The sequence below is a fragment of the Numenius arquata genome, chromosome Z (assembly GCF_964106895.1).
Source record: "Numenius arquata chromosome Z, bNumArq3.hap1.1, whole genome shotgun sequence".
In the NCBI taxonomy this organism is placed as follows: domain Eukaryota; kingdom Metazoa; phylum Chordata; class Aves; order Charadriiformes; family Scolopacidae; genus Numenius; species Numenius arquata.
Window position 1 is genome coordinate 77,305,588 of NC_133616.1, and position 16,143 is coordinate 77,321,730.

A 16,143-nucleotide genomic window follows, 5' to 3' on the forward strand; every position below is an offset into this window, starting at 1 on the left:
AATCGAGGAGAGGTCCCAGGAGGAGCTGAAGCATCCCAGAGCTGAAGCTTGTCCACGGGTGCATCTCCCTGCCTGTGATCCCCAGCCCTCGGGAGTGGTACGCCCTAGGCATCTGCCAGCCCCGTGTCCCTTTTTGGGCTCTGGGCCGGGGCAGAAGAGGCAGCAAGAGCTGCCCGCGCTGTCCCAGCCCTCCTGCCCTGCCCAAGCCCCAGGAGACTCACGCTGCGTGTGTGACGTGTGCGTGGCCTCCAGGGAACGAGCTCCCCCGGCACCGAGAGGGCAGAAAAACGGCTGCGGCTGCTGATGGCCTCCAGGCGCCGAGAGGTGGAAGCGGACGTGTGGCACCAGTATTTTGCCAACAGAACGGGGCAGAACATGGAGCGAGGCTGGGTACGACGTGCACTTGACGGCCCCCAGGAAAAGGGCCTTTCCCCTGCCCCCTTCCTTGGAGGGCAGCAGGGAAGGTCTCCGAGCCTGTGCAAGTCCCACGCCTCGGCTGAAGCCTTGGCAGCAGCCCCAGCTCTTGGTGGCAGGGCTTTAGGAGAGTCTCTTCTGCCTTTGCAGACCCCCTGCCGCTACATCTTTGAGGACCCCTATTGCCCTCCCCACCTCCGCAGAAAGGCCTACGCCGAGAAGCTGAAGGAGAGGCAGGAGAAGGAGCGATGCCCGAGCCCTGCGAGGCCGAGAGCCTCAGAGGGGCAGGCAGAGCTGCAGCTCCCAGGCGTGGCCCAGGAAGAGTAAGTGTGCGCCGGCTCCTGCAGAGGCTGGGGAAAGCCTTGGGTGGCTCCCAGCCCTGGAGGTGTCCGGGCTGAGGACGAGAGGCTGGCTCACCCGCTGGGCTCTGCCTTCCCAAAGGCGGCAGCCTGTGCTTGCCCTCCCCGGCACAGCCACTCCCAGGCTCCGTCCCTCAGCTGCCATGTCCCTTGGGTCCCGGCTCTCGGCCCTGCCAGCCTTCCTCCACGGCTGATCTCCGGAGCTGCTGCAGAGGGGCCGGGGCAGGAGGGCCCGCCGATGCCACAGGGAGCAGCGGGCCGGCCTCGGCAGCACCTCCCGCAGCTGCTGGCCTGAGCCGGGCCTTGGGGCGCTGCGGGCCCTTCTGCCCGGCCACGGAGCTGAGGCCCTTTCTTCTGTGTCCTTCAGCAGGGGGGAGCAGAGGAGGCTGCTGGAGCGCCGCGAGAAGGCCCAGGGGCGGCCGGCCATGCCAGGAAGCAGCCGGCAGCCCCGCAGAGACCAGCGGCGGGGGCCTTAGCCCTCCTGGCGGCCAGCCCATTCAGCGGGAGAGCTGTCGGCAGCGGGTGGCGGGGGCCGGGAGCGCCTTTGCAGAGGGGAAGGTGCCAAATAAAGGGCCTGGGGCCTGTGCCCAGGCGCAGTGACCGTGCTGCTCCCTGCCTTGCCTTTCTCTGCGGCCAAGGGGACAGGAGGGGCCCTGCAGGCCCCTGCTCCGGGGGTGTGGGGGCAATGTGGCTGGAGTCACTGGTGCTGCCAGCCTGTCCCGACAGCCCATGGGGCCTTGACAGAGATACGCAATGTACCACTGGGGTCACCTGTTGCCCACGTCTCACGGCAGAAAGAAGTTAATCAGGGAGCTCAGCCCACAGGAGGGAACGGAGAAACAAAGTCCCTGAACTCTGATTCCTGTGTTCCTGCAAAACAGTTTACAAAGGTGCAATTTAAGGTGCACGTGCTGCAAAATAAGAGAGTAAAGATCTCAGAACTGAGGCTGTGATTGTACTTTTTGCTCAATCAAAATTAGTTCTTTGGCTCTTCATCTGAGGTCATCAATATGCTGAAACTTCTGTCCCACGGAAAAGCATTACGTCCGCTCTCATGCTGGAGACCTTGAAACTCTCAACCGATGCACCTTGTGTTGCACACCTCCACCCGACCCCCTACTTCAGTTTTTCTTCGGCACGTGCCAAAGTTTCCTTCCTTTCCTAAAGTCTGGGATCTCTCCTCTGTTGATCTCTAACCCTCACGCTGCCCCGGATCTTGACCACCACAACGTCAATTTTCAAGACCCGCCTGGACACAGTCCTGAGTAATGTGCCTTAGGCAATCCTGCTTTAGTTGGACTAGAGGATCTCTAGAGGTCCCTTCCAACTCCGACAATTCCGTGATTCCGTAATTACCAGTGAGAAGAGGCCAGCACCAACCTCTCTACAATGTCCTTTCTTGTAGTTGTAGAGAGTGGTGAGGTCTCCCCTCAGCCTCCTCTTCCTCAAACTAAACAGCCCCAGCTCCTTCAATCGCTCTTCATAAGGTTTATTCTCCAGGCCCTTCACCAGCTTCGTTGCCCTCCTCTGTACCCGCTCCAGCACCTCGATACCTCTCTTGTATTGAGGTGCCCAAAACTGGACACAGAGGTCCAGGTGTGGCCTCACCAGTGCTGAGTACAGGGGGACAATCGCCTCCCTACTTCTGCTGGTCACACAGTTTCTAATACAAGCCAGGGTGCCATTGGCTTTCTTGGCCACCTGGGCACACTGCTGGCTCATATTCAGCCACTTGTCAATTAGGACCCCCAGGTCCTTTTCTGCCACGCAGCTGAATCAAGGCAGCTGGATCGGCTGCCTTCACCGAAAGAGACACACCCAGTTACAGAACTTCAGGTATTTATACCTTCCTGTCCCTTTTCCCATTGGTTCGGTACTTTAGGGCTCACATTCTGGGGCGATCCGTTAGCCTATCTCAGGCTTGATCCACCCCCTTTCCTTCCATGGAGTTGTTCCCCTAAGATACCCACTCCCGCCCACGCCCCCCAGCAACCAATCCCATCCATACATCATCCCTCTCTGTATCAAATGGCCGAAAGCCACAAAATGGCTGAAGCGAAACCCCTGAGTTCATTTCCCACACCTGGCAGATTGGTGGGACGGAGAGACTTCACTGGAAGGTTCCAACCAACCATTTATTCTCACTTCACGCAGGTCCAACATGCGGCTGTTGCAGGTTTTATGCTGAGACTTCTGTCCCGTGGAAAAACATTATGTCTGCTCTCGTGCTGGAGACCTTGAACCTCTCAACCAAAATTCCAGAAAAGTGTACCCGCCTAGCAAAAGAAACGGAAACTGAGTACGTGTGGGGGGTGTCATTGACCGGCGGTGACCGGATTTTATTGTCAGAAGGTGAAGCCCAAGGATATTGGGGTCCAGGAGTATTCCTGATGATCCTAGGGAACCACGGTCTCTGAGGCAGTGGGGAGCTTACTGGGCGGGGGGAACAGACCCCATGGAATGGGGAGAGCCAACGCGGACAGAACTTCACCCCTCTATAAATCTGTTAACCGAGAGCTTACAGATATCCGCCTGTCTCTAATTAATGCCTGAGAGGCAATTAGTGCCACAACAACCCTCCCCAGTGTTGCTAAATGCCAATCCCCACAGAACGACCCCTCTGATCCGGGGCTTGCCAGACTCTTTGAAGTTGCATGCCGGTCAGGTGCAGGACAGACTGCGCCATCAGGCAGCGCCTAGAAGAGGCACGTGAAATGCAGGCGGGGTTCTGGCCTGGGGAGAAGTAGCCCCGGAATTGATTAACGATGGCTGGAGAATGGATCTGGCAGGGGGAGAGAGCAGGGCTCAGCCTGCTATCCACCAAATGCTATCCCCTAAGACTGTAGACACCAAAAAAACCCCACTCCCTAAACATGGCTCTCCTACAGGGCCCTGTTTATACCCAGTTCAGATCTGACCTGTGTCACATACGGTTTTATAGCCCTTGTATACACCCGTAGAGAGTTGTATAGGGTTTTGCTGGCTTTTGTCAGATCTTAACTGAACTTTGTCAGGGTGGGTGCATCTGCCACACAATCCACCCCGTGAACACAGTCGTGATTCCACTGGTTTTCCCGGAGTGGGGGTACAGTCACCTCTCGCCTCCAAAGTTAAAAGGGAGCACAGTCTCGGTGAGTCTCAGTGCTCATTCTGGATCAGCGTTTCTCAGTTATTCTACAGCTATACTGGGATGTCATCTACACGAACAGGTTGTAAGGGAGTCTATTTCACAACTGACACAGATCTTACTATCGCATGCATGATACAACTTCTCCTACTACAGATGACAACTATCATAACTGCAACTCATTTAGGAAAGAGAGAAAGATTTGAAAGTGACAAAAGCCTTTTTTGGCAGGGTAGACTACAGCATGAAGAAGAAAGCCGTGATCTGGAAGGGTAAAACAGCACTAGCAGCCGCATGTGCAACCACGCCAGACCCATGTCCCTCAAGGGCCCATAGCAGGACCACTACTACTGAATATCTTCCTTAACGACAAAGCTAGTGGGATCGAGAGCACGCTCGGCAAGCTTGCAGATGCCACCAAGCTGAGGGCTTGGAATCTGGGGGTTCTCTCGGACAGTACAGAGGCCAGCTCCCGCGGGACCTGGAAGGGTGAGATTCCCATCTCTTGGATGCTGCCGGTCCTCTTCCCTTCCACAGGGCATGTCTCGCTGCGAGCAATGGCAAGACAGGCTGCTCTGTGACACTGCCCGGTGCGCGGCCACCTACACTCAGAGCACGATGCCTTTCGGGATGGCTCACTGCTACCCTTTCTGGGGAGAGCTTCAGCGCTTTGGGGCCTCCTTGTTGCTCTGGTGTTGGTGCCTGTGCCCATGGGGCCTCTGCTCCTTGCTCAGGTAACGGTCTCCTCTTTCCCTCTGCCTGCAGGGCTTGCTTGCTCCTGGAGCTGCTGTTGGTGTCTCTCTTGCTCCTGGAGCTGTGCTCAGGGTCCCCGTAGGACATCGGGGACCCCATCCTGGGGCCAAAGCTGGGTGGGGCTGCGAGATAGGGAGGTCCCTGCAGCCCTGTGTGACACGGCACCGCATCACAATGGGACACCCGCATTATAGGGATGGCTCCCCCTCCCCACGGCATCTCTGGACCATGGGGCCCCTCAGGTGCCACAGAGCTGCGTCCTCCAAGGACTTAGCCGTGGCTGCCAAAGATGACAGCCAGCAGTTTGCTAGCATCAGCCCCCAAGGGAGCGTGGAGCCCTTTTGCCCAGCGGGCGCCTTCTTGTTTCCAGGCTTGCGCTTGAGACCCCTAGCCGAGCATCGATCGTGGCCATTTCGATGAAGCCCAGGAGAGAGTCGGCGCCGTGGGGCGGTGTGTGACGTGTGCGTGGCCTCCAGGGAATGAGCTCCCCCGGCACCGAGAGGGCAGAAAAACGGCTGCGGCTGCTGATGGGGTCCAGGCGCCGAGAGGTGGAAGAGGACGTGTGGCAACAGTACTTTGCCAACAGAACGGGGCAGAACACGGAGCGAGGCTGGGTACGACGTGCACTTGACAGCCCCCAGGAAAAGGGCCTTTCCCCTGCCCGCTCCCTTGGAGGGCAGCAGGGAAGGCCTCCGAGCCTGTGCGAGTCCCGTGCCTCGGCTGAAGCCTTGGCAGCAGCCCCAGCTCTTGGTGGCAGGGCTTTAGGAGAGTCTCTCCTGCCTTTGCAGACCCCCTGCCGCTACGTCTATGAGGATCCCTATTGCCCTCCCCACCTCCGCAGAAAGGCCTACGCCGAGAAGCTGAAGGAGAGGCAGGGGAAGGAGCGATGCCCGAGCCCTGCGGGGCCGAGAGCCTCAGAGGGGTAGGCAGAGCTGCGGCTCCCAGGCATGGCCCAAAAAGAGTTAAGTGTGTGCCGGCTCCCGCAAAGGCCGGGGAAAGGCTTGCGTGGCTCCCAGCCCTGGAGGTGTCCGGGCTGAGGACGAGAGGAGAGTAACGCTGCGTGTGTGGTGTCAGAAATTGCATCTTATAGCAAAACAGTGACAAATTAATAATGAAGTTTAGTTTGTCAGTTGATAGCTCTACTATCTAGAAAATAAAGCCATTACATGAGACTGCCTACCTACTCTATTTTATTTTTTTCATTGGAATGCTTCAGGTCTTAACAACTAAGGGAGGTCCTCCAAGAGTGATGGGACCTTTCACTTGGGAGGGACACGTTTCACCAAGGGGGGGTGGATCCCATGGGAGCTGCATCCCCCTTTCTCACAGGCAGGTGCTCAGGGCTCTCCAGGACAGGGTGGAGACCTGCCTGGTCTCCATCCTGCAGCCCAATCTGTGCCCCCATCCCCTGTGTGCGGCTCTTCAGGAGCTTCAGGAGGTGGAGCTCAGGAAAGGGGAGGGGGAACAAAACTGATCCCTTCTTTGGAGTACTGCCCTGATGAACTCCTCAGGAAGAGCCACAGAATTGAAGACTGTGATATTTAAAGAAGGATTTGATTTAGACGCCAGAAGAAATGCGGTGGGTTATGAGCTGTTGTGAGAGTCGGAAAGCCAAGACGGCATTCATACAGCACATGCTGTCATCTACAGGCTTGGAAATTTTGCAGTCTAATAAAAATTAGAAATGAACAAAAACTATTAGACTTCTGCATCTACCAATTCATGAACATTGAGATTTGTGAATCTGTAAGGACCTGAAGAAATACCCCACTTCCAAAATACAGCTTTTACCACCATCATTGAAAGCTTAGATCTGGTGCTATATTCTTCAAAAATTATCAATAAACTGCAGCATTTCATTAGTGTTAGGTACAGCAACCCATAAACATGTGGACAAATTACTTCAGATAAGAGCAACTTCAATCATCCTTTTGAGTAATTTCAAAGTAATTGCAATTAATATGGTCCCTAGAGGTGTATATATTTCTTCTCAGTATATATACATTTAAAACCAAAATGATTTTCCCATTATTTCCAAGGAGAATCTCAGCATGACCTAAGGGACTTAGCAGTGCCTCATTAATAGTTTCTAGGATATTAGTATCTAATAAAGACCATATGGGAACTACTATCTAAAAAACATGGATAGGAAATATAATGTCATTAAAAACAAATTCCCTGTGCAAAATTGTTGATTTCACTGAATAGACAAGCATTTTCGTCGTTCAGGTTGATCTGAACTGAAACATTTTACTGGGGGTTTTGTTTGTGTGTCTACCTGACATACTTCCTTTCAATATTTTTCATACATCATCTGCTTTTCAAAGTACAACTATCATAAAAATGGTAACAGAAAAAGAAGGTAAGAACAATATAGAAGGTGCTGAAAAACTATTTAGAAGCATGTCTATAAAAAAAAATAGAGAACAGGAAAGGAGTGTGTGACAGGATGAGGTGGAAGAAAGAAAGTGAGAAGGAGTGTTGTTATCTCTGGGCACTGAACAATTGCAGAAAGAACTCGGGGAAGAAAAAGAAAAAAGCGGGAGGGCAGAGGGTAAACTAGAACTCACAGTCATTGTGGCCCCCAGCGGTCCAGATCCCGTGAAAATTTGTACGCTCATCGTTTCCCTGGCAGATTGGTGTGACGGAGAGGCTTCACTGGAATGTTCCAACTGACCATTTATTCTAACTTCACGCAGGTCCAATATGCCACTATTGCAGGTTTCATGGATACAAGGGAGGAATGCGCTATTGCAATGCAAAAAGCAGTTCACAGAATACTCTATTACAACCTACAAGACATTCCCAGAATGTACCAACACAAACCACAAGCACGTGAAATATTTATACCTTAACAGAGTGCACTAATGACGACGCTAAAGCATGCCAAACACCATCCCTATGTTGCCGGATGGTTTTGGCTGGGGCGGAGACGCTACACAAGAGAGTGATTTCGGGCGGGAGATGGGCCGGGCCGGGCCGGGCCGGGCCGGGGGTGGCGCGGGCGGGAGCAGCGGGTCCGACCGGACCAATGCCCTGGCCGGGCCCTGCCGCGGGTCGGAGCCTTCCCGGGGCGGGACGGGAAGGGCTGGGGCGAGGGAGCCGTTGGCGGAAAGCGTTAGCCCCGGGAGTGCCCCGAGGGTGCTGCGCGGGGGTTGCCATCGGGAGCGGGGGGAATCGCCAGGGGGGACAACGCCAGCAGGAAGGGAGGCGGCGGCGACCCCGACCCCGGGACGGGACCGTCACCCCGGAGTGTCTCTGCCGGGGCTGCCGGAGTGGCAAAACGGGAAGCCGCCGTTTGGGGTTGGGGCCGCCCGCTCCCCTGGCGAATTCCTGCCCGTGGCCGGTGCCGGGGAGCCTTCACAGCCATTGCTGTGGGTGCCAGACGGGCAAGTTCGGAATTGGTCATTGATACGGGGTCAGATCGGCGTTTTCAGTGAGCAACAGACTGAGGAATTGGGAATTAAATCCTGAAGAAAAGCTGTGAACATGGCAGGGGTAACGGGTACAGCAGAAGATGTCCTTTAGATGAGATTCGACTTCAGCTACCCATGGAGAAAAGAATGACGGCCCCGGAGGTGGCTCCGAGCCTTGATGAGGGAAATAGATTGGAGTTCGATGTAGGCACGGGCAGGCGGTGGCACCTACGGGGCATGACAAAAGTCCCTAGCGATCTCGAGAAAAGGCAGTCCTAAGTCGCACCCACTCTCCATCGAGTTCTCCAGTTTGGCCAGTCCGTAAGCCTGACGGAGGGTGGCGTTTCACAACGGATTGTAGAAAATTCAAGAGTAATACTCCACCTGTGGATGGCCGCTGTCGCGAGCATAACGTCAGCGGTGATGGCGATGCAGGCAGCCGCTCACCCGTGGATGGCGGCTTTAGATGTTAAGGACATGGGTTTTATGATGCCCCTGAGAAAAGAGGATAAACCCCAGTTTGCCTTCACTTGGGAAGGAGTGCAGTGAGGCTTTAACCAGCTTCCCCGGGGATGCAAACACTCCCCTGCCGTTGCCCGCAGTGCCTTAGCTAAACTCCTAGATACCACAGAAGTGCAGCAGACAGGCATATATCAACGTATAGATTATATTCTAGTTGGTGGAGAGAAGACAGAACAGGTAGGCCAACTGGCTGACGCCGTCTGGTATCTGCTTACTAAGAATGGGCTAGACATCCTGCCTTCCAAATCTCGAGGTCCCGGACGAGAGATGAAATTCCTAGGAGCTCGGTGGATAGCTGGTGCAGGTGTGGTACCTGAGAGTACACTGTCGGCTGCTGAGAAGGGGCAAACACCGGGCAGTAAGACAGAATTACAGCAGCTGCTGGGTACATTGGGGTATTGGAGGAGCAGGTACCTGGGTTCTCGGTGATTGTCCGCCCTCACTATGACCTTCTCTGGAAAAACAGGGAATGAGGTTGGGCTACGCAGCATGCAGAAACCTTCATCTTGAAGGATGAACTGAAAACCTAAGCTGTCCATTGCACCCACGAGATCTGCTAAGGGTGGAGTGGGGATTTGCAGAACATGCCTCCCATTGTGGCATGTTTCAAGAGGGATCAGGAGGGCCAGCTAGAACTTTAGTACTTTCTTCCCCTTCCTACAGAGAAACCTAAAAATGGTATTCTGAGTGGGAGAAAGGACTCCACTCACCAAGGCGGTTAAGGAAGTGAAGAGGTTACGTGCTTCGCCAGATAGTGCAAGGCACTTTTCTTCTTCTAAATTTGATCCTGAAGGGTTCAACCCCTCCTAGTGGTGTAGCCCAAAATGGCCACAGAGTGGAAGTGATCTGCCTGCGTAGAAGGACTTAGTCCGTTCTAGAAAGAGTTAGACCATTAAAAACCGATTCATATTGGACTTGATACTGTTAGAGGAGAAAGGCATACGTGGAGTTCTGAACCTATCAGTGGATGACTGTTTTGTCCACATCCTGCACGTATCAATACCACTTCAAGACCAAATCGGTGAGATGAAGAAAGTTGCCAAAGATTCAGAACGGATCATTGGTGAAATAGGAACAAACTGCCTGGGGAAAGTTTTTGACACCTTTGGATTTTGTCTTTCTGGGTGGCTGCCCAGCCTCCTTCAATCTTTGATAACAATTGCAGTTATGATAGTTGTAATCTGTAGAATGAGAAGTTGTATCATGCATGCGATAGTAAGATCTCTGTCAGCTGTGAAATACACTCCTTACAACCTGTTTCTGTAGATGACATCCCAGTATAGCTGTAGAATAATTCAGAAACGATGATCCACAATGAGCAATAAAACTCACAGGATTTGGGTGACAAAGCTAGTGGGATCGAGAGCACGCTCGGCAAGCTTGCAGATGCCACCAAGCTGAGGGCTTGGAATCTGGGGGTTCTCTCGGACAGTACAGAGGCCAGCTCCCGCGGGACCTGGAAGGGTGAGATTCCCATCTCTTGGCATGCTGCCGGTCCTCATCCCTTCCACAGTGCATGTCTTGCTGCGAGCAACGGCAAGACAGGCTGCTCTGTGACACTGCCCGGTGCGCGGCCACCTACACTCAGAGCACGATGCCTTTCGGGATGGCTCACTGCTACCCTTTCTGGGGAGAGCTTCAGCGCTTTGGGGCCTCCTTGTTGCTCTGGTGTTGGTGCCTGTGCCCATGGGACCTCTGCTCCTTGCTCAGGTAACGGTCTCCTCTTTCCCTCTGCCTGCAGGGCTTGCTTGCTCCTGGAGCTGCTGTTGGTGTCTCTCTTGCTCCTGGAGCTGTGCTCAGGGTCCCCGTGGGACATTGGGGACCCCATCCTGGGGCCAAAGCTGGGTGGGGCTACGAGATGGGGAGGTCCCTGCAGCCCTGTGTGACACGGCACCGCATCACAATGGGACACCCGCATTATAGGGACGGCTCCCCCTCCCCACGGCGTCTCTGGACCACACTTCCCGGTGAGGCCAGGACACGGGTAGGGCTGCTCTCGCCAGCGCTGTGCTCTGCAGGAGCTGCCCTGCTGCCAGGGGGAGGCTGCGGAGAGACTGGGAGACGCCGCTTGGAGAAGTGGCCAGGAGGAGGAGGAGGAGGACAAGGAGGGGAGCAACAGAGGGCTTTTCTAGGAGGACCAGCACCTCTTCTGTAGCTGCTGCAGTGCCAGGGGGCAAAGATGATGAAATACCTGCTCTTTAGCTCCTTGGGGCCCGAGAAGCTCCCAACCCTCAAAGAGCTCACCACAAACGGTAAGGCCCTGGGAGCATCTTGCGGGAGCACTCTCAGAGCCAAGATGAATTGGAGACAAGCTGGGGAAGCCCTGAAGCTGGGGCTGGGGCTGTAGCGGGGATCTTCTGGAGGGGGCCAGTGGCTGCAAGGAGAATTCTGCCCGATGGTGCCTTGGGGCTCAAAGGTGGCTTTGGTGGCCCAGCCCTCTTGCCGCTGCCCATGTCAAAGGGAGGGATCCCCTTCCTCAAAACCCTATGGGTACCTGCTTTTCCTCCACAGGCCCATCCTGGCCATAGGGTGAGCTTCTTGGAGGCGGGGGATGCTCAGGAATGCAACTGAGCAGCCCCAGAGGGGCCAGTGTTTGCTCAGGGCCGGGGGGGGGCGGTTTGAGTGTCCTCCACTCTTGTCTCCGTGGGTATGTTGGGTGCTGGACGGTTGGGTGTTGCTGACTCAGAGCACGGCGCGCCTTTCCTTTGCTTTCCAGAAATCTGCAGAGTCTGGGCTGCCACATCTAGGTACATCCGCAGTCAGCTCTTGCAGAAGAGGGTGAGCTTTGCCTCCTGCCCGTGTCCATCCTGCCCCTCTGGACCTCCGGAGCGGGCAGGGCACAAAGCGCCATCCCTGGGGCCACGTGAGTCACGCATCGGCCTTCCCGCCCCAACGCTCCATCTTCTTGCTTGCCTTTTCAGGCAGTGGAGATCGGAGTTGGGACATTTGCAGTTGTCTCAGCACGTGCCACAGTGGGAGAGGACGAGGTTCTGCCTCTTGAGAGGCCTGTGTTCCAGCTGTGCAGGCTCCTGAAGAAATTTTACAAGCTCAAGTGTGCAAAGACCAAAATTCCTGGTAAGAAGACGGGTGCTTGCCCTGCACAGCCCTTGCCTTTGCCTTGGTGCCGACAGCTCTGTGACATGGCTGAGCAAAGGCTCTCCCAACCTGGAGAGCACTGAGAGTGGGCACACGTACCTACAGCAGCGCAGCACCCTGGGGAGCCAGCCTTACCTCCCCAGCTCACCCTACGCTCCAGCTGGCTGCTCGCAGCAGGAGGCAAAGCTTCTCTTTGCCTTCTCCTGTCCCTCAGGCCCATTCTGGAGCTGAAATGGGAGCATCTCTGGCAGAGTGCAGCTCGACGTCTGGGTGCTGATGGCACTTGGTCTCAGAGTCGGCTGAACCGCGGTGGGAGTGACTTGGTTGCTTTGCGCTTCTTTCCTAGACAAGACACCATCCGTGCAGCTGGACTTTGAGCAGATTGCTGCGGATATCCACTTCCGACCAGAAATCGTGGAGCAGTGCATACACGAGACCCTGCTTTTCTTTGCTGGGGCTCTCCGAGATGGCAAGGAGGTGGAATTCTCCTTCAGGGGCATTGGCATCCTGGCTGTGAGAAGAGGAGTGGTCAGCATGACCTTCTTCGACGACTGCCTGCTGGAGCTGGATGGCACCGGGAACATGCTGGCAGCTCTTCATGGGGTGAGCTAGTCATCCCTGCGGGGCTCCTCCTCGTGGCTCTGTGGCAGTGCTGCCAAAGTTCTCTCCAGCTGCTTTCTCTTGGCTGCGGTCTCCTGCCTCGCCAGCTGGCCTAGACACGCTCTCGAGGGCCAAGCCTCGGTAGCCCCTCAGCCCCTTTAAGGGAGGCTCTACTGTCACCAAGGGGTTGCGAGGCCTTCCGAGAGGCAGCCTTTGTGTCTTTGATCAGCAAGAAGGTTTGCTGCCTTTGTGTGCGCCCAGCAGCTGTCCTGAGCCTCTGCTGAGCTGTCTCTGTCCCCTTGCAGGACTCCAAGATGAGGAGTATTGTGGCCTTCCCGGGCAAAAACCAGTTTGCTCGGGTCAGTCAAGACGGGGTCCTCACGCTGCCAAGGTGAGCAGGATGGCTTCTGCTGCCCCTCGCTGGTGAAGGGAGCAGCTGCTCAGGCCCTGCTGTGCGGGCAACCGCTTGCCAAGGCTCCTCTCCTGCCAACCTCCAGCAAGACCAGCTCCTTCCCAGGGGAGCTTCCCAGCCTGCCCACCGCTGGCTCCTCCCCAGCTTGGAGAGGGCACACGAAGCAGCAAGGAGGGCATGAGCTGGGATTGTCAGCTTTCTGGCAGGAAGGCGAGGGAAGCAGTGGCGGAGGCTGATGGAGACCATGGGGCCCCTCAGGTGCCACAGAGCTGCGTCCTCCAAGGACTTGGCCGTGGCTGCCAAAGATGACAGCCAGCAGCTTGCTAGCGTCAGCCCCCAAGGGAGCGTAGAGCCCTTTTGCCCAGCAGGCGCCTTCTTCTTTCCAGGCTTGCACTTGAGACCCCCCACCGAGCATCGATCCTGGCGACTTCGATGAAGCCCAGGAGAGAGTCGGCGCCGTGGGGCGGTGGTGCCCGCAGACGTAATGCCCCAGCTGAGTGCTGGCAGGGGGCTGTGGGGGCGGCTCTCTGGCCCGCAGGCTCCCAGTGACGCTGTTGGGCTCTTCTCCTGCCTCCCGCTTGCAGTGAGCGTGCTGGATCCCGTGTTCCTGGCTCAGCGGAGGGTTTCTCTAGCCAGGCAGCTGGCAAGGGAAGACCAGCGGGCTAGACCGAGGGAAGGCGGCCGAGCCAGGTGAGCCTCCTGCTGGAGCGGTCTGGCTGGCGGCGCAGGGGCACATCGTGCCCTTGCGGTAGCACGAGTGAGATGTTTCCCTTGGTCCTGGGGGTGCCTGTGCTGATGCCAGAAGGCCCCCAGAGATGTTGTCCTGCTGGACACGTTGCCGTCCGGCCAAACGGCCTGGTGATGACAGAGGTGGCTCAGCCTGGCTCCCACGAGCTCAGTCTGCCGTGTCTCTTTAGATTCCTGCCAGTAATCGAGGAGAGGTCCCAGGAGGAGCTGAAGCATCCCAGAGCTGAAGCTTGTCCACGGGTGCATCTCCCTGCCTGTGATCCCCAGCCCTCGGGAGTGGTACGCCCTAGGCATCTGCCAGCCCCGTGTCCCTTTTTGGGCTCTGGGCCGGGGCAGAAGAGGCAGCAAGAGCTGCCCGCGCTGTCCCAGCCCTCCTGCCCTGCCCAAGCCCCAGGAGACTCACGCTGCGTGTGTGACGTGTGCGTGGCCTCCAGGGAACGAGCTCCCCCGGCACCGAGAGGGCAGAAAAACGGCTGCGGCTGCTGATGGCCTCCAGGCGCCGAGAGGTGGAAGCGGACGTGTGGCACCAGTATTTTGCTAACAGGACGGGGCAGAACATGGAGCGAGGCTGGGTACGACGTGCACTTGACAGCCCCCAGGAAAAGGGCCTTTCCCCTGCCCCCTTCCTTGGAGGGCAGCAGGGAAGGTCTCTGAGCCTGTGCAAGTCCCACGCCTCGGCTGAAGCCTTGGCAGCAGCCCCAGCTCTTGGTGGCAGGGCTTTAGGAGAGTCCCTCCTGCCTTTGCAGACCCCCTGCCGCTACGTCTATGAGGATCCCTATTGCCCTCCCCACCTCCGCAGAAAGGCCTACGCCGAGAAGCTGAAGGAGAGGCAGGAGAAGGAGCGATGCCCGAGCCCTGCGAGGCCGAGAGCCTCAGAGGGGCAGGCAGAGCTGCAGCTCCCAGGCGTGGCCCAGGAAGAGTAAGTGTGCGCCGGCTCCTGCAGAGGCTGGGGAAAGCCTTGGGTGGCTCCCAGCCCTGGAGGTGTCCGGGCTGAGGACGAGAGGCTGGCTCACCCGCTGGGCTCTGCCTTCCCAAAGGCGGCAGCCTGTGCTTGCCCTCCCCGGCACAGCCACTCCCAGGCTCCGTCCCTCAGCTGCCGTGTCCCTTGGGTCCCGGCTCTCGGCCCTGCCAGCCTTCCTCCACGGCTGATCTCCGGAGCTGCTGCAGAGGGGCCGGGGCAGGAGGGCCCGCCGATGCCACAGGGAGCAGCGGGCCGGCCTCGGCAGCACCTCCCGCAGCTGCTGGCCTGAGCCGGGCCTTGGGGCGCTGCGGGCCCTTCTGCCCGGCCACGGAGCTGAGGCCCTTTCTTCTGTGTCCTTCAGCAGGGGGGAGCAGAGGAGGCTGCTGGAGCACCGCGAGAAGGCCCAGGGGCGGCCGGCCATGCCAGGAAGCAGCCGGCAGCCCCGCAGAGACCAGCGGCGGGGGCCTTAGCCCTCCCGGCGGCCAGCCCGTTCAGCGGGAGAGCTGTCGGCAGCGGGTGGCGGGGGCCGGGAGCGCCTTTGCAGAGGGGAAGGTGCCAAATAAAGGGCCTGGAGCCTGTGCCCAGGCGCAGTGACCGTGCTGCTCCCTGCCTTGCCTTTCTCTGCGGCCAAGGGGACACATGCTTGGGGGTGAGTGGGCAACGGGGCCTGGGTCACTTGTGCTGCCAACCCCTCCCAACAGCCCATGTGGCCAGAAGAGCCGTGTCTCTGCCGGGGCACATGGCCTGGGCCTGCTGGGAGATGGGGTGGGGCCTGCAAAAGGTCCATGTACTTCTTCTGTAAGGTGTTCCCCAGAGCACAACCCAGCTCTTCAGGTTGGGTCTTAGCTGGTGATTCAGCCCAGGTTACAGTTGGCTTTCTCTGCTACAAGTGCATGTTGTCAGCTCACGTTGAGCTTCTCATCAACAACCCACCTTAAGTCCTTCTCCTCAGGGCTGCTCTCCTGCCATTCTCTGGCCAACCTGTATTTGTCCTTGGTATTGCCATGACCAACATGCACAATCTTGCACTTGCCCTGGCTGAGCTTCATGAGGTTCACATGGGCCCACCTCTCAAGCCTGTCCAGGTCCGTCTGGATGGCATCCCTTCCCCTCCAGCGTGTCAACCACGCCACCGAGCTTGGTGTCACTGGCACACTTGCTGAGGGTGCACTCTATCCCACTGTCCATGTCGCCAACAAAGATGCTAAACAGCATTGGTCCCAGTACTGACCCCTGAGGAACACCACTCGTCACTGGCTTCCACTTGGACCTGGAGCTGTTAACCTCAACTCTTTGAGTGCGACCATCCAGCCAATTCCTTATCCATCAAGTGGTCCATCCGTCAAATCTGTATCTCTCCAATTTAGAGACAAGGACGTCATGTGGGACAGCATCAAATGGTTTGCACAAGTCCAGGTTTGTCACAGCTGCTCCATTATAGCATTAGAGTGTACCTTATTGTGTATTTGTGTACTCAATGATGGTCTCTTGCTGATTATAAAATGGGGCACAAAATACCTAATCTTAACAGCTGGGCGAGGGCTGGTTTAGATGCAGGCAGCAGGCAGGTGTATCCAGCACTGTGCTTGCCCTTGCTGCCTCACATGTTGGTGATGCACTGTCTGCACTGAACACGCCCAGAATACAACTATGCTTAGTATCTTAAGTGGGTTGGACAGGTTCAAGCATGAACCATAGCGATTTCCCAAAGGCTGTGATAGCTCTTGAAATTCTCT